This window comes from Equus quagga, unplaced genomic scaffold (assembly GCF_021613505.1).
Source record: "Equus quagga isolate Etosha38 unplaced genomic scaffold, UCLA_HA_Equagga_1.0 203_RagTag, whole genome shotgun sequence".
Classification (NCBI taxonomy): domain Eukaryota; kingdom Metazoa; phylum Chordata; class Mammalia; order Perissodactyla; family Equidae; genus Equus; species Equus quagga.
In genome coordinates this window covers 5,106,257-5,131,637 of record NW_025798627.1, presented here as the reverse complement: position 1 = coordinate 5,131,637, position 25,381 = coordinate 5,106,257, and the positions used below count along the sequence as shown (strand labels likewise).

General features: G+C 36.2%; 1 pseudogene; it reads right to left on the bottom strand.

Annotated features, from left to right (window-relative positions):
- Positions 1 to 16,289: 16,289 nt before the first annotated feature.
- On the bottom strand, positions 16,290 to 17,689 carry LOC124233447 (3-ketoacyl-CoA thiolase, mitochondrial-like; annotated as a pseudogene).
- Positions 17,690 to 25,381: the final 7,692 nt, after the last annotated feature.

Genomic DNA, 25,381 nt, shown 5'->3' with positions numbered 1-25,381 from the left:
TTATAAAAGCATTGATAGGCTAATTTTATTTTTAGAAAATATCTCATATCTACTTTCATGCATAGTCTGGTTTCACTGGAATATCTGTGGAGAAGCCATTCTAAAATCACTTTCATATTCATGATTTGAATGTTAGGATAAAGCAATATATGTATTGAAAAGAAACAGTCTGTAAGGTATAAAATAGAGGATTATGGATAGATGAATAAATCGAGTATTTGATGAGAGGAGTAAGTTTGAGTCTCTTTCCTTGACATGCTGTCTCCCATTGCTTACTGAATGGGAGACAACTTTCTCACTTGCTAGGAAGCTCTAATCTGAAAATTTTCAGAAAAACCTGTATATTCCTAGAGCACCGGGCTTCTGAGCACGACGGTGATGAAAGTAATCTCACCCCTCAGAAAACCCTGCATTTCTCCAAACTGTTCACAGGTAGAGTTGAGATTCCAAGCCTTCGACTCTCAGGAAATGCTTCATCTTACCCAACTCATTATTTATGACACACTGTGGGTGGCATGCAGTATATATTAGAATATATATTTTGGCTGCTCAGACTTATTTTTCTTTCAATTATAATTTTCTCTGTATTCCAGCGAGCTGAGTTTCAATTAAGTAATGTCTTACTATTTATTTATGTGCACAGTTTTTTTGTATTTGCTCATTTGTTCATATTTTTTTCCTTTTAATAGACAGGGTTGAATAGCATTTCTCACTTTGAGTCACCAGAGACATTTTTTTTAAAAATTGTAGTATTTCAGACATGGAATAGACTTTAGAGATAATTGAATCCAACATTTTTATATAGCAGATAAGAAAAACAAGCTCTAGACAGGTTAAGTGACTTGTCACAAGTCACAAAGTAATTAGTGACTCAGTTTGAACTAGTCACTGTTTTCTGACCTACATCATAAGCACACAGTCCCAGGGGTTTTGCTGAAATATATTTTTCAAGCTGATCTCCTCTTCATCATCAGTACTACTGCCGCATATCGGACCATAATCTTCTCACATAAAGCCTTAGTCAACCTCATCTTCAGAAGTCTTCCCACCTCCGGTTGTGCTGTTTCATACCTATTGAATATATTGCCTACATTAACCCTGCTCCTCCTTCTGATTCTCCAAAATTACAACCTTAGATTAGGGAAAAGCTTTTATTAAACAGGGCCAAGACCAGAAACAACATATGAAAGTTGATATGTCTAGTTACATATTTTTAAATCCACTAAGGAGAAATTTAGCATAACAAAAGCAAAAGATGAATGACATAATGGGAAAAAATAAATTGCAATGCATGTAGTATGTGACTGATAATCTTCAATTTACAAAGGATTCAATGAAAGAAATAAATAAGAAGTGGCAGGAAAAAATGAGAAAAATATCTCAGCTAGATATCAAAGTGATGGGGATGTGAAAGAAAGTTAATCCCTGTATCAAGTAATCTTTAACTGGTTGGGTTCAGTTAATCTTTATAAAACCCTATGATGTATGGTTGCTATTCCACCCAACTTATATTTGAGGGAAATAAGTCTCAGACAGGCAAAGTGATTTGTCCAAAGTCAGCATGTTCCAGTCAGTTCCTGTGTCCAGGACTATATGATTTTCCAGGCCAGGCCAAGATGTTCTGAGGCACCTTTGGGTTAGAACTGGCCAGAGAGCATGAGATATTATAGAAATGTTGGTGATATATTTATTTTGTGATACTAATCCTCGACATTCATTGTCCCAGAGGGTTCCTCCAAGAAGGGAATGAAGCTGGGTGGGAGAAGCACATCAACTTCTGGAAACTTCTAGGTCTGTTTTTCCTTGGCCTCTTGTTTCAAGAGACTATGACATTAAATTTTGCCCCTCTTTATAATCAGAAGCCACAGAAAGACTGATAATAGATAGATAAATAGATTTTTGAATATAAAACATTTCAGACACTTACTGAATAATTCTGCTGGCTGGGGTAATATTGAATTGCTTCATTATATCATCTGATTCCTTTTGATACCAAAACGTCTCTTCAAATTTTGAGAAACGAGTCCCTTTGCTTTAGAAATTAATAGCATCAGAAATTTAATGATCTATTGAAGTCTGCCATTATTGAATCATTATATACCATATTTTCTCACAACGGTTCAGGTTAGTGTTTCCAGATGAAAACCATCATAAATAAATAAATAAAGCAAGTACATAAAAATTTGTCAAGGTAACCAGTCCTATGGCATAGTGGTTAGGTTTGGCATACTCTGCTTTGGTGGCCTAGGTATACCAGTTTGGATCCTAGGCACAGACCTACATCACTTGTCAGTCATGCTGTGGCACCAACCTACATATAAAGTGGAGGAAGACTGGCACAGATGTCAGCTCAGAACTAATTTTTCTCAAGCGAAAAAAGAGCAAGATTGGCAACAGATGTTAGCTCAGGGCTAATCTTCCTCAGCAAAAAAAAAAAAAAAAAAAAAAAGCCACACAAAGAAATTTGCCAAGACGATTATTCAGTAATATATATTCTAGTATTATACTCAGTCTCAATACTATCATAAATGCTAACGGGTGATATTGGAGTTAATTTATATGATTTGTTTTATATTTGTTTGGAATTTACTTCCATAGAGCATAGAGGTCATTAATCCATTCAACCAATGATTTTGCCTTGTTTGCTCTGAAATTTCATTCCTTTTCATATGGGCACAAACAATTCGCTCAGACTCTGGCAACAAACATCAGTTCTACCCTCTAATTTCAGGGGCTTCAGAGTCCACCACCCGCACTCTGAATGCACTCATAACATTAAGTTGGATTATAGTAAAAGAAAACAGTTTAAGTGAGAAAAAATAAAAATAGAGCCCTGAAGACAAATAGAAGCATTATTTTGTATTTTTGATTTTTATAATAATTATTATTTTGATTTAACAAAATGAAAAATATATCTGACTTGGATGGAGAAATGTAATTCTCTCAATGACATTCTTTTTTCAATAATTTATAGTGGCATTTTGTTTTTTGGTTATTCAAATAATCATTTTTCATTAAAAAATAATTTCTAAAAGGATGTAGAAGATCCTTTGACATATATGTGATATTATTTTTACAAAAAAGAACATTAAAAAATGCTGGAGACTGCATTTCCTCTAAAAATTATACATACCTTACGAAATTATTTCTAATCAATCCTAATTTTGTTACATATAATAAGGTTAATAAATATTTGAACCTCTTTCTAAAATTGAGTATCTTTAGGTAAGGTTTACAGTTACATGAGTTTTCAAAAGAAAAATTCTTAAATATCAACATATCACATCTGCTAGAGACCTGCAATTTATTCTAAAATTCTAATAATCCAAAAGAAATAGAAAAAATCCTAATGTGATTTATTTTCTCTACATCAGATATTTTAAAGTTTAAACACTTAATAAGGTAGCAATTTCATTTTATCAAATAAGAAACATACTCAATTTCACTGCTATATGGACCAGCCACTAACTCGGTATTACCACTGGCTCCAGCACGCAGAGGAAGTGTAATTTTCTATGTTTTGGTTGACTCCTTTCCCACCTCCTTGCACACCTGGCATATTATAATCTTGTAAATGCAAAATTACATTACATTCCTTCTTCTGTAACTTCTCAATCAGAGCAAATACAATAGAAAGAGAGTAACCATCTCCCATGGTAACATCCCTCCAACGGCTTATCAGCTCAATATGGAGTCACACCTTCCAATAATCTTAGTGCAAAGTATCTTTACAAATGGATCCTGTAGATTCTTTACACCATGAAAATCATTAGCAAGGATAATTAACTGAGACTGTGGTGATGAATAGAGCCGAATTACTGATCAGTGTAATAAAGAACAGAAGCCACTAATTATAGACGGAGAACCTCAAAGCTACTGAGAAATGTAATTTAACACTGCTGCCCAGATTCCACACAGCCTAATATAAGTGCACAATTAAAACAATAACGTCTTCCAACGGATAATGCTTTAGGGACCATCTTGGGTATAAGAAAATGTGCCCATCTGTACAAAGTGGCTTGTAATCTGTTAAGTACAATGCCTTAGGAAAACATTTTAAAAATTAAACCTGTGTAAATATTTTGTTAGGCAATCTCATCACAACCTTGGACTTCTATCACATACTCTGGTAATTTCTTTGAATTTTCCAAAGGTCATAAAGAGTTTCATCCTTGTCTGCGGTGTAGAAACAGCACAAATATAATGAAGGTTTACATCCATAAAGTCACTATGGGATGAGTCATTGTTCCTTAGATACAAGGAAGGCATCTTTTCCACTGCAGAGAGTAGAAAGTTGTAGAGAAATGTTTTCCAAAATTGCTCGATGATAAGAATTACATGAAGCTCTTGTTAAAATTTGGATTGATTGCTGGAAAGCACTCTGGACGACCAGAATATAATCCTGGAGCGGAGGGCCTGAGACAGTGATCTCAGTAAGAGCTCGGGGTGATTCTCATCCGCAGGCAGGTTTGGCACGGTAGAAAGAAATTGGGTTTTGGACTTCTATACTGCTTCTTTGAACCCTGAATCTGCCATTTAATAGCTGTGTACCCTAGTGAGAGGCATTTTTCTCTCTGAATCACAGATTCTTTATTTTTAAAATATGGAAATATATCATTTTATCAGGTACCTATATGAGAAACGTACATAAATTGCTTATTATTGTGTTTGTACATAGAAGACATGTAGCAAATATCAGTTTCCTCCCACTTTCTTCTCATCGTTAAGGCTTTTTTCTTCAACAAATATATACAATCTCACTAACACCAAGAAAGCTATGAGAACAACATCCGGTTCACAGCTTAAAGCGCTTCCCGGTATGTATGCATATCTCAGATACTTAGCCCTCCTATAAAGAAGAGGGAGTAAACTCCAGAAGCCAGCCTTGTGTTGTTAGCCTGGCTACTGTGTCTGACAGCACCAAATGAAAATAGCTGCCTGGACAGTGGCCTTCTGTGGTCACAGTTGAAACCTGGTAGCTGGTACATTCTCCAGTTTTAAGTCAAGAGAATTCTAGCATAAAGTAGCGGTTTTCATTCATTTATACGAAACGGTTTGTGATAAAATTCTACTAGTGGCAAAAAAGTTTCCAGAACAAGTCAAATAACATGTATAAATGAAAAATCTTCATCATTAAAGAGTTATACATAATATCACCAAATATCCAAGTATTTAGCAACAGCTTCTCAATATCATTACTTTCACAGACCACAAGACTATATTTTGGAGTCTAGTACCATAATTTGGAGTCAGACCCAAAGAGATAGTAATAATTAGAAAAATGCTTATCACTAAGTTATTTTGTATGATTATCTTCTTGATTCTAATAAGATTGTAATTGAGATGGCAGCCTCCCCCAAACTGGTCTATAAGGAGCCATACTGGAAGGAAGTTTCCCCCTTGAAAAGGAAAGTGTAGTCTTATTCCCCAAAAGTATAGTCCTCATCCTTGATTTTAATCATATATTGATTCACTTAAGAAATATTTCTTGATGACACACACATAGGCCAATTGAGCAATATAACAATTATTTAGATACAGAAGATGTTATAAAGATCTTTGTTCTACAATTTATGCATATATCTTTTTACAAAGTGGCTGCAAGATTGACTAAAAAAGGTAAAACTATCTATATCAATTCAGAGGATGGCTAGATTAATATATAGCCTGGGCGACCGGCTTGGCATTTCACAACTTATTTAATGGCATATGTCAATTCATAGTAAAATGAGGGCTAATAATGCCAAAAAAGTGTTTCATAGCTTTTAATTTATATTCATGTAATTTCCTGATGAACATACTCACTGATCAAATGAAGCCATCCCCAAAATGAAGTTAAACAAAAAATTAATAAATATCTTGAGTTATTCTTTAGCTCTTTTTTCTTTAATGACTCAACACCAAATCATTTTCATTTATTTGTATTTTGACAATAAAAATTTCATCCATGCATGAAGCTACTTCTCACTGTTCATCATACTGTCCACTTTTTATCACACTGACCGGTTTAAACTCTCATGCAAAAATGTCTTCTTACCGTAGACTTTGCTATCTGCATATTTTTAACCCTACTCCTGTAAAGAAATAGATTGACTCAATGAACCAATCCTTTGTGAACATCTATTTTATGTCAGGCTAAGTATTTACAATAAGTTAATGAGCAAAATGGCCCTTGGAGCTTCACCTCTTAATGGAGAGAGACATGTAATAAACAAAAAACATATTACCCTAGAAAGTAATGTGTGATGGAAATAATCGAGCAGCATGAAGAAGATCAAGACTGTGCGAGAATACAGTGTTAAGTAGAATAATCAGGAGAGGCCTCCATAAGAGGGTCACATTTAAGGGCAACTGTGGAAGAGGTGAGAGAAAGAACAATCTAAGCTGAGACAAGGGCTGGTGAAGGGGCTCTAAGGTAAGAGCATGTTTGAGGATGATATTTAATGTCAAAAAGTTAATAATAGAGATGAAAACTCTAAGTTATGATGCATGCAAGTTATGAATACTGGCGTTCTACACTGATTTTAATTTATTAGTTCAGAGATTTAGTCTTCTCGTCAAACCACAGATGACCATGTCTTGTTCTAATTACATCTATTAGTCCTCTTCCACCCTGGAAAGGAATCCACAATTTTCAGCTACAGAAAAGCTATTCCTTCACACGTCTCGTGAACTCTTTTTGAAGAGGGAAGACAAACAGAGAAAAATGATAGGGTGGTCAATGCATATCCTTAATGTTTAAAGCAACAAAAGGAACAGGATTGGAAAACAGAGTATGCTGTTCCAGTTTGTTAACAGTAACCATAACCCTTACCCAGGGCCATTGGTACTCCCCTCATATCATGCTTTTTCATGTAAATCCTAAAAAATAAATAAACAGCAAACAAAATGAAAATTTTATAATTATTTTGCTTCCCTTCTAGACTCAATGATTAATACAGTTTCAATTTATAAGAAAAATTAGAACAGAAACAATAATAAAAGATTGAGCTTTGTAAATAATAACAGCAAATCTAAGTACCTGAGGTTTGAATAATTGAACTGAATGTAAAGCAAAACTTTGAGCTTCCAAGAAGTCTGTAAATAGAAGGTTTTAGGTTCTATCTTTATCACAATAGAATAACAAAAATAAATAAGGGCATTTTCTGCTCTTAGCCTCAGTTATTTTCTAAAAGTACTGCTTTATAGATGCCAATCTTATTCTTCTCTCACAGATAATTTTCACATCTATTAACAAACAAGGAAGATAACAGAGGTACGACAATATTTTATTGCTCTTCAAAAGCCGAGAAGTATTTTTAAAAATCCAAATATGATAAATTAGCACCTGGCATATAGTAAATATTCAATAAGTGTCAGCACCTTCCAATCCCTTAATTTTCTTCATCTGTTCTCATTTTATATGTACAACTAATCACACTATTATTTGGAGATTTCTATAGGCTCTCACTTATGCATTAAAAAACGTGTTGAAATAACATTTGATAGAAGTGTATCGCAGTCGCAGTTCCATGCTAACGTCAACAGTGCACTACTTATGTCCCCAGACACAGAGATGCAACACCTCTCAGAGACTCACTTATTACCATATCCAATTAGTTTGTTTACCTTAATTACATTTTTGGCAGTTTACTATTCGAAAGCTCAAGTTTAAACTGCACAACAAGAAATTTAGAAGTGCTTTTGGAACACTGAAAAGCATAGCTTGAGAAGAATATGAAACCACTAAGATAAAGACATTCATTAAGGAGTAAGGAGACTAAGAAAGCTCAAAGCTAAAGAAGAGTCTGGAGTCAAGCCTTCAATATAGATATTGAATCGTTATATTGTACACTTGAAACTAAATACTGTTATCTGTTGATTATAGCTCAGTTAAAAACAGTCGACAGAGAAAAAAACACAGTTCGCTATCACCACCATGTCCCTGCCAGCTCTTTGCCCTGTCTATAAGAGGGAAAAATGTTTAACTCATTAAGTATTATTTCAAGCAGTCACTAATTTTAGAGAAAGCATTTGAGTTTCAGTTATGTACTAAAAGGTAAAACATTTTTTTAAACATCCTATCTAGTCCTCACTAATTGCTTTATGTGTTTTATATTTAAAATGCCCACAATATATAAAGATGAAAAACAAATAGTTTAGTAATAGAAGAAAGGAGATCAAGAGAAAGGAAATAATAAATTCAAGATCAAGATTAGCAGATAGAAATGCCTACAAAAAGCATGAGTAGGCTCAGAGATCTACCAAAATGTTGACTCTAAGCTTCCTGGTGGTCAAAGCAATCAGGATAAAATTCAGAGATCTGAGTGCCTATAAGATTAGGGAATTGGGGGGAGGGGAGGTAGTGTTCAAAAGACAGATACCTTCTATGGATACTGAGGCCTGAGAGAAACGTCTCCTTTGGGACACTGTAAAAAGGAAGCTGTTCCATACATTGACTGATGTCCTCAATAACACTGACACAAAAGGAAAGCTAACAAGTTTCTTATGATTGTTTCTTTTAAAGTCCAGAGCATAAGCTGGGTGGTGAAATGCCCAAGTGCAATTCAGTAGAAGCAATTCTATCAGGGGCCAAGACATTGCCATCCAAGTATATAGCTCCCTGGTGCTCTCAAATCCAGATTTAGTCCATTGGGATCTAAGAGAAAATAACCTTTTTAGGTGTATAGAGTGCATTCATCATGATGGGAAGAATGTCTTTATTTCATTCTAAAGTCACAGGATTAAAAAATTTTCAAAGAAAGGTAATTCCCCAAATTAAGCTCCGATAGAAGTAATGCCTTATTCTGTAAAGTATGTCAAACAGCATGATGGTTAAACGATCAGTTCTCCAGAAAGGGAATCACCATGGGAAATATCTGTTTTGATTTTTTTCTTCCTGAGCCCAGAGCAGTAGCAGCATTTTTATCTGGCCATATTCTCTACTAAGATTCACTTTGAAAACTTCAAAGGCCATGTTCGGAAAATAAAAATAGCTCTCATTCTTATTCCTTTTCACTTTGGGTCAGCATGTAAAAATGGCCATCCTTTTAATCCCAGGGAAAAATACTTTTAGACAAACGATGTAGGTGTTCTTTTCTTCTGGGAATAAATTAAAAGTAATGTGGAGGAACTATTATAGATAATGCATTGGCACAGTAGGGCATTAAAAACAGAACAGGTAGAAATCATCATAGTTCACCAATTTAGACTTTATACATTTAAGACACGACACATCTAATGGAAGCCTTGAGGGCATCACTAAAATTAAATAATATATTCAAAGATAGAGGATCTCATTTTCCCTTTTAATAACAGTTGTTCTACATATTACTAGAGATCATAAAATAGTAATAGATTAATTTAGGGTACTGATAGTTTATATGAAATAGATTCCCATTGTATCAATGCATTTTAGTCCCAATCTTTTTCTTCCAGCATCAAGGGACTGCTGCTTTGAGAAAAAAAGGGAGAACACCACGAGGACCACACAGCATCTAGTAGAGGTTTCCCTGGCAACAAAAATTTCCCATTTATTTTGTGGTTTCGTTCAACATGCTATCACTTCACTCCAAAGCAGGGCAATGGAGAAGAGGAGACTATCGAGTGTAATCTTTGAACTAGGGAGTAATCTAATTGAAAGGATCCTGCAACCAGTTTCAGATGGCCTAACATGTCCTCGTATATCTTTTCTTTTTATTATTGTTTTTTCCTGTTACAAAATCTTCCAAGAAAGAATTCCTTTGAGTAAGTTTTTAATCTAAAATTCTGATTTGCTTTTTATTGCTACCAGGACCATCCTTCAGACAAGTTTTAATACATTAATATGTAAATTTTTACAAGTTTATATATTCCTATTTAAATCAGAAAATCTCCAGTATGGTATTAGTATGATATCATGGCACAACTGATTAGATAACATGTAAATCTAAATAATTTTTATACTTGAACTAAACAGCCATGAATTTAAAAGTAATCTTATCGGGCTTCCATAGATATCATCTTCAATGTTCTTTATACTTTATTAACAGATTTTCCTGAATATTTTTTTAACTCCACATGTATTTATATTAATATGTAAACCAAGATTAATCTAATTTCTCTAAATCCTGAGAATCTCATAATCATGTTCAAATTCTAGGTTTTACAACTAGTCTAAAATTCAGATTCTGAAATCCCCAAAACTTTGAAAATCAAAATGTTTTCTAACTTATTTTATGGCAAAATGTGACATAAATTGACTATGATACTCTATATGCTATCTTTATGAATCGCATTTAGTTTGAATATTCTTATCTTTCACTGCCAAAATAAGTGTTTATCCAGATTCCACAATAGATATATAACATAAGCAATTTATTACCTTTGTGAAACAAAAAATGTTCTGACTTCTGTTCCTAAGGGACAGTGGGCCTAGATAGAGACATCACCATAGACAGATAGGTAAGTCAAATGGACAATTTGAATATAACATAAATGGACTAATTGCTTTTAACTCACTGAATAAAATAATTTATGAAACTATGCTGATATAAACAAATAAATAGGGAAAGAATGAGTTCTTCTTACAATAGGAAGCTAACTTACATATATATAAAATATATAAAAAATATATATTATATGATGTATTATATTGTATATAAATATATAATTATAATAGCATAAATAACATATAGTAAATATATATTATAAATATATATGTATATATACAAATATATATGAAATTAGAAAATCATCAATAGTTAATAACACTAGCAAGCGAAAGTTTGATGAGCATCAAGATTTTTACAGTTTCAAAATATCTCCTTACTATTTCCTAAATAGATCGAATAGTAAAATATAGCAAATTTACAGTGGAGGAATCTAGTAGACACCAACTTAACCATGTGACCAAATTTATCATCATCAATGCTGAGAGAAACCAGAATAATTTTCCTTTTGATTTCATTTATTGGGAATCAAAGAAAGAAAAATCACTCCTAAAGAATCTGCCACAAATGTATAAAGCAAATTTAATTATGAAAAAACATAACATAAACACATATTAAGGGATATTCTACAAAATAAGTGATCTCTACTTCTCAAAAAAAATATCAAGGTCTGGAAGGACAAAGAAAGGCTGAGGAACTGTGCCAGGTTACAAAAGAGCCATGACAAGCTAATGTCATTCTAGTTTATATAATTTTGATAGAGATGCAATGGAATTTATTCCAAACTAAAAGAAAGAAATACTCCTCAATATTATCAGGTGTATGAAAATGGTGCTATTTTGATGCAAATACAATGAACATTCACTTCTCTCTAACTGAAAGGAATAAGGAAAATTATTTAATAAGGGAAGTTAAAAAGGGCTTTATCTGTGGTCACTAATGGCTGGAAATGGTGGAGGAAGAAGCAGGAAATAGCTGAACATGAGGAAAGAAAATAAGAGACAGTAAAAGGAAAAGAAATATAGGCAATGATGGTAAGGGAAATAAGAGTCATCTAGAAATACTGAGTCCTAGATATCCAGGAAACAACTAAGTGAGTTATTATATTATGGTATAAAACATAATCGCTTTCAGTCAATAGAAAAAAAAGTTTGAAACAGTTACACTTAAGAAGATTTAAAGGACTCATTAGGAATTAAAATGTATAAACTGTTGAAAGGTAAAGCAACTTTAAGCAAAAAAATGCGTGTTTGATGAGAAACAGATCCTTGAATAGCTTGATGATTTAAAGAGCCAAAATGTGGGTCTCAAATACATTTTCCTGATAAGACACTTCTGTTGCGAAGGATTTTGCAATGTGACTGTCATGTTAACTTTATCAAAAAAAAATATAAAGGGAGCACGAAAGAATGGAAGAGGAATTTTATTCTGCAACAAAATAAAAAAAATGAGACTTTAGCTATTATTTCTTCTTCTATATTTTTCATCATTAATGATATGACTATCCACCAAGCCAGAACTTAAGTCTAAAATTCTTTTTTTTTTTTTTTAATTTTTTTAAGTATGATTTTTGGTGAGGAAAATTGGCTCTGAGCTAACATCTGTTGCCAATCTTCCGCTTTTTTTTTTTCTCCCCAAAGCCCCAGTACATAGTTGCATATCCCAGTTGTAGGTCATTTTAGTTCTATGTGGGACGCTGCCCAAGCATGGGCTGTTGAGCAATGTATAGGTCCATGCTCAGGATCTGAACCGGCGAAACCCAGGCCACTGAAGTGGAACACACAAACTTAACTGCTGGGCCACAGGGCCAGCCCCGAGACTAAAACTCTTTTGTCTCCCAAAACCCCCTCATTAAATTGATCACTCGGACATGATTATTCTTCTTTTCATTTATGGCTACATACTTTCCCTTACCTACAACCTGACTAGGACATCCTTAGTTCAAACTTTTATAATTTATCTAGTGGATTAATTCTTCACTTTCTAAATTGCTTTTGTGGTCTCTAACCTGACTTGCTTCTTATTAATTCATAAATTCATCATCAACATTCCTGAAAGTCGTGTTTTTCTTTAAAAAAAAGTGTACTGATGTCCTTCCATCACAGAAATTTCTTTAGTGGTTTTCCATTGCATGTTGGATGAGGTTCAAACTCACTATTATTGCCTATAATTTGGGGGGAAAAATCAAAACAGTTTTTAAAACATTAACATTCAGAGGCTTGAAATTTCAGTTATAAGCCTTATATTCAAATATGAGCAGTGAACAGAGGTGTTACATACAACACTACTACCACAAATTAATAATATTAGTTACAATTATCCATCTTGGTTTAGCAGAGGGTGCCATTTCTCCAAAGAAAAATGTAATTGGATTGCAGATATTTAAAATCACTAAAAGGGGAGCTGTGGCACGACAATGTTCTATCTTTTGATCTGTGCCGGGAGCCAGTCTCCAGGCTTAGCTACCACTGCAGTGTGACAAGGTCTGGCAGTGGAGTGAGAATGTGCAAGGCGCTTCTCAAGGGAAATTAGGGAAAGCGCACAATATCTATATGCACTATGCTCTTGCATCTACTTTTCCTTTTCTGGAGTTGCTGGGGAGTGATGAGAAGTTCTGCTGGTCAGCTTCCTCCTTCCTCCCCACATAAAGTAGGTCAGAGGAACATTGGTGGCCATCCCGTAAGAGGAACCTGGCCAAATCAGGAAATTTTTATAGGAGGAAAATGGTATAAGCTCCCCTTAACTGTAGGAAGACACAGATGGCAGCCAGGTCCATATAGGGGCCCTCATAAGAAGAGACGCAGACCTACTTTAAGTCCAGAGGACTTGATGCGAAAACATCATGAAACTTTGGTCAGAGTTAATTGGGACTATGATGAAGATTGGGTCCCCCATAAGTGGAAAGGAAACAGAAGAATTACACCTGAGGATACAACATATTGGGATAGTATGAATGCACGGTGGGGAGATCCTAGAACATGGAATCCATATACAATGAAACATCTGTGTAGGATGTACTGCAGAGACCCAGAAAGGGCACATAAGGCCACAGAAGGCTCATGGTGGAATTGGTGGAAAGAAGGGGGGCAATGCAAATCTTACTGCCAAACACGTTCCTGACCTTTGAAAGACAAGCAAACAAGTCCAACCTTTAAAGTTCACTTTATTAATAGTTATGCCAGCTATATTTGACATGTATATTCGGTTGTTTGCAAGACATCTTATACTTTCCTTTGTATACCATACCCTGCACCCTTGAAACCACTTGTTACTTACCCCATAAAAATATATTGCTTGCCGGACATGCGATGTCTAGATAATGTCTAAGTGCTAAAGATTAGCTGCTGAGATAATATCACCTGAGTGAACCTTATGTAACCTGGACCCTTTATAAAAAAAACGGATGCTCATATTAAATAGACTTGGAAACCTCACTCCTTGTCTCACTGAGTCTCTCTCTCTCTCGCCGACTCCGTCCATCCCTTCGGGAGACCCTGGACTCAGCTGGGGCTGGACCCCGGCAGATCTGAGTGCTGGTTGTATTGGTTAGTTCAAACAGCAAATGGAAAACTGTGATTTTTGCAAGTTTTGGTCTGTATATTATAACGTAAAAATTTTTTAAATTGGAGATTTAGGAAGAAGAAAAAAGTAAGTAAAGAGAAAGAAAACAGGAGGGGGGAAATATGTATCAATTTATGCTCATTTTAATAAACAATGCCATGGAAGATCTGGATTTTCCATGTATGATTATTAAATTAATTATCTCAACAATGATTTTCATGAAGTTCTTAGCACTCAAGTTAAATATATAATATATAATCCTAATATAGCTATTTATATTCTAATCAAGAGCAAAAACCTTCCAAAAATTCCATTCTACATCTTTATAACTGACTTAATTTTTCTGATTTTTTTCAAATCATATCCTTCAATATAGAAACAGATACTGAGTTTATCCATATTTCTTTTAGTCTTTCCTCAGCCCCACTGCCAACCCATGTGTATCTTCTGGGTAGCTCCGTGAGCTGGCACTAGTTTAGCACCTCGGGATGTTTACTCTAGCTAATTTAGCTCCTGAACTTCTAATGTCTGGTGTTCAGCAATAAAGCCCCAGTTGGAGTTTTCAACCAACAGCAGTTTGCATTTAGTTTCTGAAACTCTGTTTTATAATCTTCGTGCCTTCCCTTCTGATTGCATGAAGACAACTGCTCCTGGGGATACCTGAACCTGGAATGAACTGAAAATATTTTACAGCTTTTCAACTTGCCAGCAGTAGAAGAAAAATCCATACCAGTCCCAGCACTCAGAACAGCTGTTGCTATAAGGTGATGTTGCTAAAAACCCCAAAATAGAACAAGGCAAATACCATCCCTGTGAGGGTTCTACTATGTGTTGGAGATCTCCAGCTGGAAACTTAATTGTAATTTAAACAGCATACAGAAGCAGCGTTCCTGCATCTATTCAGCGTACTTTTATTGAATTGAATAATTTAATCAATCAGTCACAATACTCTTAGCATGGTGCTATGTAAAATTCTAGAGCAGAGAAATATGATCTCTGCTGCCCATTATTTCCATCTTCCCGAATAGCATTCCTCTAGGATTCAGGTAATACATCTCCCCATTCTAATCAAGTCTTTAAACACTTGGAATCTATTTTCTGTTACTTGTGTTAGGGCCCTATAGCCAAGGACCAGCAAGAACACACCTGGGTTTATTCTTGTTTGCAGTAAGAAAAGCCATACACATGGAGAAATGTGGAGTGTCTTGGTAAGAGGGCATATTAGTCGGGGTTCTCCAGAGAAACAGAACCAAAAGGAGATATAGATATATATAGATACATACATACACCTACATAGAAAGAGAGAGGGAAATTTATATAAGAATTGGGTCATGCAATTTTTGAGGTCAAGAAGTCCTACAATCTGCCGTTTGCAAGCTGGAGACCCAAGAAAGCCAGTGGTGTCATTTAGTCAAAGTCCAAAGGCCTGAGAACCAGGAATGCCTGATGCCTGAGGGCAGGAAAAGATGTCTCAGCTCAAACAGAAAAACAGTGAATTTATCCTCCTCTGCCTTTTTGTTCTATTTGGACCCTCAAGAGATTGGATGATGCCCACTACATTGGGGAGGTTGGGGTGGTTTAAGGAAGTAGGACTTTGCCCTGAATTGTCTACTATCAGGAAGTAGGAGCAATTCTATGATTGGGTATCTCAAATCATCTTATCTATGGGAAGAGTACACTAGAGTGGGGCTAATGCATAACTATTCAAGAAACAGCAGTTGCTGATATTAGCCAGGAAAGGATTATATTCAGTATGTTGTGGCTTCTCAATACTTTACCTATGCTCATGCATGATTATGGAGTGGTCGAGTTTTTGTCTTTATCCAACATGGTCACAGAATGGTCTTATCTGATTTTGAGGCTCTGTGAAAAATTTTATGTTCAACAAGAGACCCAAAGACCTAGCTATGCGTGCCAGGCCAGCCTGTGGTGACACCAAGGCCTAGCTGAGAGCATCAAGCCAGGTCCCTTATGTCAGGGGCTTGCTCTCTCTCACTTATTTCTATTGAAGAATGTTACCAGAATGCTACATAGTAAAGTATAAAATGTAAAACGAAAATCATAAAAAATTTTGAGAATTCCTTGTGACGTACTTATTCATTGATGCATTCATTTATTTATTTTTAGAAATTAAGGCAACATTTATTCAATTTCCTTGTAATCATTATCTAAAGCATGGGTGGCGGTTATTAGGAAGGTATGATTTCTTTTAAGGCCTTCTATAATTAAATTTTAGTTCAGAAACACAACATATTTGACTGGCGCAAATTTGAGAGAACTTATTTCTGGCCCAAGCTCTTTTTCATGATAAATACATCTTTACTTCACCACCCCTTGATCAAACTTAATCACTGTTTCCGTGGCAGAGCATGGCCAGTTTTGACAGCTGCTCTGAAGGTCACCTGTTTTACGGTGGCCTGGCCAAGAAAAATAACAGTGGGCCATAGTAGGCTCTTTGATGTCCTCATCCTGTGCTCTGAATGATGAGTGTGTACCTTGGTCACCTCCAATGCAAGCTGATGCAACAACTTGTTTTCCATCTTGACACCTTAATTCATGACCAGATATGCAGTAATTCTTGATCCAGATCTTCCCAATGGTTGATCCGAAGCAATGGTTTTTCATTCACATTGGATTTACTTGGGTCGAGATCCAGCTCTTCTCAACTGCCAAGTACTAGAGAGCAAAAGCTTCATTTGCCTCTACCATATCCACTTCCTTAAGATTCAGTCTTGGGGACAGCCCCATGGCCTAGTGGTTAAGCTTGATGTCCTCCACTTCAGCAGCCCGGGTTTGCTTCCTGGGCACATATCTACACCACTTGTTGGTGGCCATGCTGTGGCGGTGACCCACATACAAAGTAGAGGAAGACTGGCAGAACAGATGTTAGCTCCAGGCAAATCTTATTCAGCAAAAAAAAGAAAGAAAGAACAAGAAGAAAACTCAGTCTTATTTTCTATAGTGCTCCATTGATAGCAGGGACAAGACAGATATCCATCATAGAAGGATCACATTCAGATACAAAATAGCCCACAATTCTTGTCAGTGGTGTGAAGTTATGTTTTTTACCAGCATCCTCACTAGCTATGAAAGCATCAGATACTCCCAATATACTCCTTGCAGTGACAGTCCCTTTTATCTTGAATATTGGCCAAAGTTTATTTAACTGCTCCAGGCTTGCTCAGGGCCAAGCAAGCTCACCTACTTGCATTGGCTGTTTTCCTTTCCTTGTCTTCACTTTGATTGGTACCATCTTATTTTTGAAGTAACCAGCATCATTAGCAGCTTTCCGCCTCTGCTGTGACCACAGGGTGTATTCATTACATCCTTGTCTGCTTATTTTATGTTTTGCAAAATTCTCTGCAGTAATTCCCACGGTGAGTTGGGAATCTGCTAACGCTGCTCCCGAAGAATCTTCCAGCTTGAGATCTGATCCAAACATGGTTCTAACACACTAGTTTCTGGCTCAGCAGGGAGCCTGGCTCAAACTTTCTGCTCCACACAAGATGACTTCAGCATTTTTAACACAAATTTCCTGACATCCATTCACTATGGACTAGAAACCAGAACCACAAAGCCTATTAAGAGTGAGCGCTGAGGTTTCTTGGGACTCCCACATGCAAACCAACATGCCTTGCCAAGTATGCAGCGTCTGAAGAACTATTTGCCAGTTTATTAAAAAGGTACAACTCAAGAACAGACAACTGGAAGAGGTGCATAGGGCCAGGCAGGGGGAGGTGGTGTGTGGAGCATCCACGCTCTTCTGGGCATGACGCTGTCCCAGCACTTCCATTTGTTCACCACCCTGATTTGTTCCCATTTGTTTACTCTTCCTTCGTAACAGAAAGACTTGCAAAACTATGGAATTAGTCTTTAATAGTAGAATTTTTGTTAATCAATTTCTGGAGGGGATAGTAACATTTGAAGCAATGGCCAGTTGTAGGCAGAGGTTTTAATATGCCTCTAAAAACTTGGCAAATATAAGGTCAGTCTCTCCTGCCCTCTTATTATTTGCACTTGAGATTTTTCTCTGTATTTAGTTTCCAAGTTAGAAGAATTCTGAATTAGAGGAACTGAAGACACATGTTTAAAACATTCTGAGATCAAACTACAATTTTCAGTGCCATCACTGTCGTATTAAAAAAGTTGTATATTTTATGAACTCATAATACTTCTATAGTATGAGCCATCTTCTCTTACTTGATCAGGATAATTATTTGCTTAGTTAATTGAAAAAGCAGATTAAAGCAGGAACCATAAACAAACCAAAAAAAATTACACATACCTTAAAAACTTAATTTTAAGCTAAACATGCAGGAACCTTATGACGTAAGGGCAAAGCCTTCTCTTTGAGACTTAGTTTGCTGATGTGTGTTCCACCTTTTTACGTGAAAGACATCGTGGGGCCTCATCTACAATTCCCAGCAATGGTTTCATTAAGTGAAGCAAGAAGTGCAGAGGGAGTGCAGCAGAAGAGAGAGGCACTGACTAGCCATGGTAGTCCAGTTGGTACATTTTCAAAAGGGAATTGAAACCTTCAGTTAATCTCAAAGATTATTTATGTGAAGATATATTAAGAGAGCTTCTGTATGTTCAGTAAATGAAGACACAGTCCACTTAATTAATAAGGCTTTTATATATTATCTGAAAGAGTTTATAACGATTTTAAGGAATTTTTAAGGCCTTACACCATAAATCTTAATGCCTATTCATTAGATAGCTGTTTTTCGGGGGTTTTTTTTTTCCCGTATATATCCTATCCTTACTTAAGACACTACTGCAAAGTAGTTTGGGAAATTAGGAAGCAGAATTCTCAAGAGCAGGTCCATTTAGTTAGCTAAAATGTGTTTATAACTAATATTTAAAAAAATATATACTTGTAGAAACTAAATTTTTAGACAATAATGTTTATCTATTATATATATGTATATTTTTCCCCCACATACACCAATGATATATTGACACTGATCCTTCTTATTAGCTATGCTGTCAGTCAAAACAGATATGACTGCTGTCTAATGGCATTTGGCAGAAGTAAACTGAGATTAGAGGCTAGAGAGATGGGTTCAGGCCTCCTAGTCAATCTTTGCAGCTTTCAATTCCACCCAATCAGCGACACCTGCATGTGGTAATCATTCTCCTTGGTTACAAGCACTGGCAGAAACTACGGACCTGTTTTTCATTCTAAAGCAAAAAGAGCTAAATATAAATTTGAAAATCCTCTTCATAGTAAAATTTTCATCTTCTTTTAAGGGGAAAAAAAGGAAGAAACAACAGAGCTGTTTTATTCACATTTTCAGTTATTTGATAGGACGGTGGATTAAGCTAAAACATACCGATGAGGGATGAGCGTGGTGGGGGTGTTATCCTCTGGGTCCATGATAAGAATTCCAACTGCAGGACAGGATCCAGCGTGGGCTTTAAGCTGCTGTGCTGGTACCCACTACACCAGTCGCCTTTTTAGTTACTTGTTAGAGCTGTGTGAACCTTTCATCTTCTGAAACTTGCCAACCTCAGGAATATTTTATGAGTTACCAGCTTTGCAACTTTTGCGGAATACATTCAAACATCACTTTTACAGGCAGCAGGACTACAAATGTTTCTCCAAAGATTAAGAAAAAAAATCTATAAAAAGGAAACTATGGAAAGAAATCTAGTGGCATTTTCCTGTGGTTTCCCAGCGAACCCTCCTTGTTTTCTGTAACTTGAATGAGTTAGGGGTCAGCAGACCATCCTCCGGAGGTTGTCATTCTCAGATCTCTCTCCAGAGCAGCAAAAACCCTATAGGTAATAAACTTCTTCCATTTTTTTCTTCAGGCATTTAACTGCCATTCTTGGGTAAAATAAGATATTATTTAACAATTTAGTATATCTATCTTCCCTATTTTCCAACTAATTATCCCTACTTAATCTTTTAACATATTCTCATCTCTCCAAATGTACTATTTATTTAATAGATGACAAAGTATGCCAAAGTTTTTTAATAAACTTTCAAAGATCATGGAAAAAATACACTATTCTTTTTCCAAATGTCCACAGTACTACATTGTTTTGTCTTTTTTTTTTAAAGATTGGCACCTGAGCTAACATCTGTTGCCAATCTGCTTTTTTTTCTTCTTCTTCTTCTCCCCAAAGCCCCCCAGTACATAGCTGTATATTCCAGTTGTAGGTCCTTCTGGTTGTGCTATGTGGGACACCACGTCAGCATGGCCTGATGAGTGGCATGAGGTCCACACCCAGGATCCCAACCAGTGGAGCCCTGGGCCACCTAAAAGAAGCGCACGAACTTAACACTTAACCAGCCCCAGTATGTTGTTATTTTTAACCAAAAATAACACCTGTGGAATCCTAGAAGGCATTAGGGACAGCCAGATGTTAGATCTAAGGAATAGAACAAGCCTACTTTTAGATCTTGAATTAAACTGTTCCGAAAATCTGACCTGTATAACTAGTTCAGTGAGAAAGATTGAAACCGATTTTGGGAGCAGACCTACACAATTGGACTTGCTTATGAAGAAAACTAATAATTATAGAACAGCCAGTACATTTCGGGGTTTTGCTGTCATAGATATTTTTATTTGCTACTTTACCTCCATTCTCCCTCAGGACATTATTTGAGGGCAGTGTAGGAAATCTCCACGGGAATTTGATCCTGGATTCTTCCAGAGAAGAGGTATGCACGACCCAAGCCAAACAGCATATTGAACCGTGAATGTCCAGAGCCTGTCTATTCGGAATGAATCTCAGAAATTTCGAGTATCTATATGAGATCTTTCTTTTTCCTCCTCAGCTAGGAATTTAGGAGATGCAGCCATCTTGCTGTCAGGAAGAGAGTCTGTGGGTAATTGTTCCAATTTACTGGAAACAAAGTCAAGATAAGGTCAGAGAGAAACCAAGAGCTGGAGATGGGTTAAGCCAATGCATCAAGCCCAACCAGAAGTCACTCCTATCCGTGGCCTTAACTAATCAAGCACTGGCCACGAAAGCCACTGCACGGCTGACTGAATCATACTGGGGAACCAAGGGGCCAGCAGAAGCAACAGTGTCCAAAACTTCCCACTCCCCACACACCACAAAAGTCAGCTCTCCCAACTTGCCTCTGTCAGAGCACACAGAATTTCATGAGTGTGCTGTTCTTGAAAGGGAAGTGTTGGTTGTTTTGTCTAGAAGAAGATGGAAAGAGGGAAATGAGTTATTGCTGCTCATCTTTCAGAAGTAATAGCCAGTTAAGTGAGAACTCTATTCACAGAAACATGTCTCCCACACTAGTAGATAAGACGATGGTTTCCACAAGATGAAACCATAGCTTAAATGGAAATACAAATTGAAGATTCACCCAATCTATCCAACTTAAAGTAACCATTAGTGATAGTAATTCATTAAAAAAAAGATAAATCTGGAAAAAGCCTAAGCCAGACAGGATGCCAGGATAATAGCATAAACCATGATTGTCCTGGGAAACCCAAGATATACGAATAGCCTAGCTCAGAGGAATTATAAAACTGAAGGATGAGTGAGGTCCGTACAATGACCTGTGATCTTTGGCTTCCATGTAAGAAAAACTGGCTTTATTAATTCACTCAGTAAACATTCTTCTACAGACTATCATGCACCACTATGATATATCTTAAGAATAAAAAGATAACCAGGGGTCAGCCTGGTGGCATAGTGCTTAAGTTTGTGTGCTCTGCTTTGTTTGCATGAGGTTTGCCGGTTCGAATCCTGGTCGTGGACCTAACACTGCTTGTCAAGCCACACTGTGGCTACGTTCCACGTGAAATAGAGGAAGACTGGCACGGATGTTAGCTCAGCGACAATCTTCCTCAAGCAAAAGAAGGAAGATTGGCAACAGATGTTAGCCCACAGCCAATCTTCCTCACCAACAACAACAACAAAAAAATTGATAATCAGAATAAAATTTCTTACCCTAAAATAACATACATTCATCAATGAAGAAAGACAGTTATGACATGAACATTACAAGTAAGGCACAGGAAGGCTATACTAAGCACTCAGGAGATTGACCACTCGGCTCTGCTTGGGGAGGTGGGAGAGGAAGTAACCAGGAAAGATTCAAAAAAGGAGTAAAATTTGAGCTGTATGACAATGGAATAATAGATATTTGGCAGGTAACTAGGAAAAAGAAGACTTTAGTTTTGAGTAAGGGAATAGAAGACAGGGAAGTATGAAGTCTAAAAGAAAATGGTGTATTTGACACTCTGCAAACCCTTCAGTACAGCAGAAAGTACCCGCACACACTTGCTCACAGGTGACACTGTGCAGAGTTTTCTTGAGGGATTCAGCTGAACCAAAATAATTACTCGGCTCATATTTATAAACCACTTCACAGTTCATAGAAGAATTTTACATACACCACTTTACATATAACTATGTTACTCTCCTAGAACTGTCATAAAATGGCTTAATGAATTTAGGCTGATTTTGTTAGGAAAATATTAAATTCTTCTAACGCTTACTTTCACCAAGGTGAAATGACTAAGAAGGATGCTGAGAGAAATTTCAGTGAATAAATATATCATATCTTTTCAGAATTCATTCCTTGGTAGTTTTTCAGCAAATTCATTGGTACTTTAGGATTTCTGAGATCTCAATAAATTTACTTAGTTTTTATAGGTAAATCTAATAAAAGAGTCCTTGTTTTCATAATAAAAACTTTGATCTAAATTCTGGAAGCCAAAGGTATTATATTTTTTTAAAACTTGAAAAACAAAAAACATAGGAAAGAAATTCCCTGAGGAAGTAAAGAACACTTCATTCTTCTTTTATAGATCCCAGCAGTTTCCGCTTTTAGTGTTGATCTTCAAAATGTAAAAGCAGCCTCACCAAGATCATTTTATGCGTAGAACCAAAAGATAAACAACTTTTGCTGACTCCCTCCTGTATGCCCAGAGAGCCAAGAGTCCTTTCGTTTAATTAAACCAAATTAAATTCTAAAATAAATTTAGAAACACTTACCTACTAAATAATCAAGGTGTGCACTTCTCTGTAAACTCTCAGCTTGCCAAGTTTTTCCCATTAGTTAGACAAGCATTCACAATATGTCATTAAAAACCTTCTTCTTTACTTAATAGAAATTGTTCAATCCAGAGATGGATATTTTTACCCAAGTACAACATGTTCTGTTTTCTTATAATGACCTACTGTTCTAATCTCTTCTTTCATTTATGATGTACTTTGTTTTTATTCTAATGCATGATATTAATGGTTGGTATTTTAAAATGTCTGGACCATTAAGTCCATAATGAATTACACCATGTTTTTTTTTTTCCTACTCTCTCAAATGAGTTAAGTAGAAAGAGAAAAATTTAACACTATTTATAGTCTAAATAGATATGTAGCATAATGTGAACATTTGATAACACCCTACTTTTACGGTTCTGTTAGTTTGCTGGGCTGTCACAACAAAGTATCAAAAACTGTGTGGCTTGAACAACAGAAAGTTACTGCCTCACAGTTCTGGAGGCTAGAAGCCGAAGATAAGGCGTCCCCGGCTTAGTTCCTACTAAGGGCTGTGAGGGAGAATCTGTTCCACATCACCCTCCTCGTCTCTAGGGGTTTGCATGCAGTCTTTGGGATTCCTTGGCTGGTATATACATTACCCTGACCTCTGCCTTCCTTATCCCGTGGAGTTCTGTGTGTGTGTGTGCACACACACATGTGAGTGTACATGTATGTCCGTCTGTCTCTATGTCCAAATTTCTCCCTCTTTTTAAGGACCCAATCATATTGGATTAGAGCTCACCTTAATGAACTCATCTTAACTTGATCACCTGCAAAGACTCTATTTCTAAATAAGGCCACGTTCACAGGAACTGGACGTCAGCGTCCTCTTGTTAGTCAACCCATATGAGTGACTGAGTTTTGAAATGCTTTTCTTTTAGCAGACTGAGAAAATGCTTAACTACATGTCGCAATACCTAGATTTAAATCCATCCCCCATCCTCCATGAAGGAATCATGTAATTTCTTCACGTTCTAGGTTTTCGGAAATACACCTGGGTATTCAGGCTCTGTTTTATCTTATTTACGTCAGGAATGAAGACAAGATGTCAAGGAAGAAAAGATTGGAATGAAAACTTTAAAAGGGGCTTTAAAGAAAACTAGGACTATTAAGAAAAGAATGGAAAGGAAATGAAGTAAAATGTGTCCAAGGAGAAGTGATTAAAAGGATGGCAAAGAAAATCCAGTTAATTGGGTTCGCTGAAGAAGATACAGAAACAGTTCATGAGGTCTTTGTTCCTGCTTCTGTCCTCTGAGGGGCACTAGAAGCAATGACAATCAAGTAACAATCGTAGATATAGAGCCAAAGCATGGTTTCTAGATACTATCTCTCCAATAATAGGAACTAGGACTTTTTGGAGAAATGCCTGATTCCAGAGTGGAGCAGGAAAAGTACAAGATCAACCTGGATAATCCCATTTCTGAAGGTAAGGAAGTACTCAAAAATGAGACACACAAAAGGACACAGAACCAGCTTGAAGGAGCTTCCATGGCCAAATATGGTACAACTCCCCATCAAATTACATAACGATAGTAAAGGACTATAACCTTTTAAATTAACTAATCTACTATTATACCATTTTTAACAATTCATATATCTATATTTAAATGAAAAGTCCTTTCCTACAGTAGAGGGTCAAGTAATAAATATGCTGCAAGGAATGAAGAGATCCAAAAACTCACCTTTTGGCAACTATCAACATTAATTCAGGCAAGACTCACAAGTGGATACTAAAAGTAGTGAGTGACATTTTGAGGTGTCACAAAATATTTATATCACCTCAGTATAACTCCTCACAAGATAGTGGAAAAACTTGACAGAAGCAACTTGATAAAGTGATCAAGTTAACATAGGCAGTAATCAAACACATCAGCACCATGTGCCTACCGACACAAGGCTTTGAGAGCAGCACAACATCACTTCTGTGGTGTTCCTGATAAAACATCCATAACCTGAATCTGGACACATCATACAATCCAAAGAGAGAGGCATTTTATGCAAAATTACTGACCTGTTTTCTCTAAAAAGACTTAATCTCTCAAAATAAAAGAGACTCAAGAGACGTGAACTGAATACAATGCATGATCCAGGATTTTCCTTTGATATAAGTGGCATTGTTGGGACAATTGCCGAAACCTGAATAATGTCTTCATATTAGATAATCATGCTGTATCAGTGTTACTTTCCTAATGTTATTGTGTGCTATATTCATTGAAGTATTTATAGAAGAAGAGGCATAATGTCAGTCACTTACTCTCAAACATGAGAGAGAGACAGAGACAGAGAGAGAGAGAGAAAGGTGGAGGGAAGAATCTGGGTGAAGAGTATATGAGAATTTTGTACTATTCTTGCAACTTTCTGTAGGTCTAAAATGATGCTGAAATTAAAAA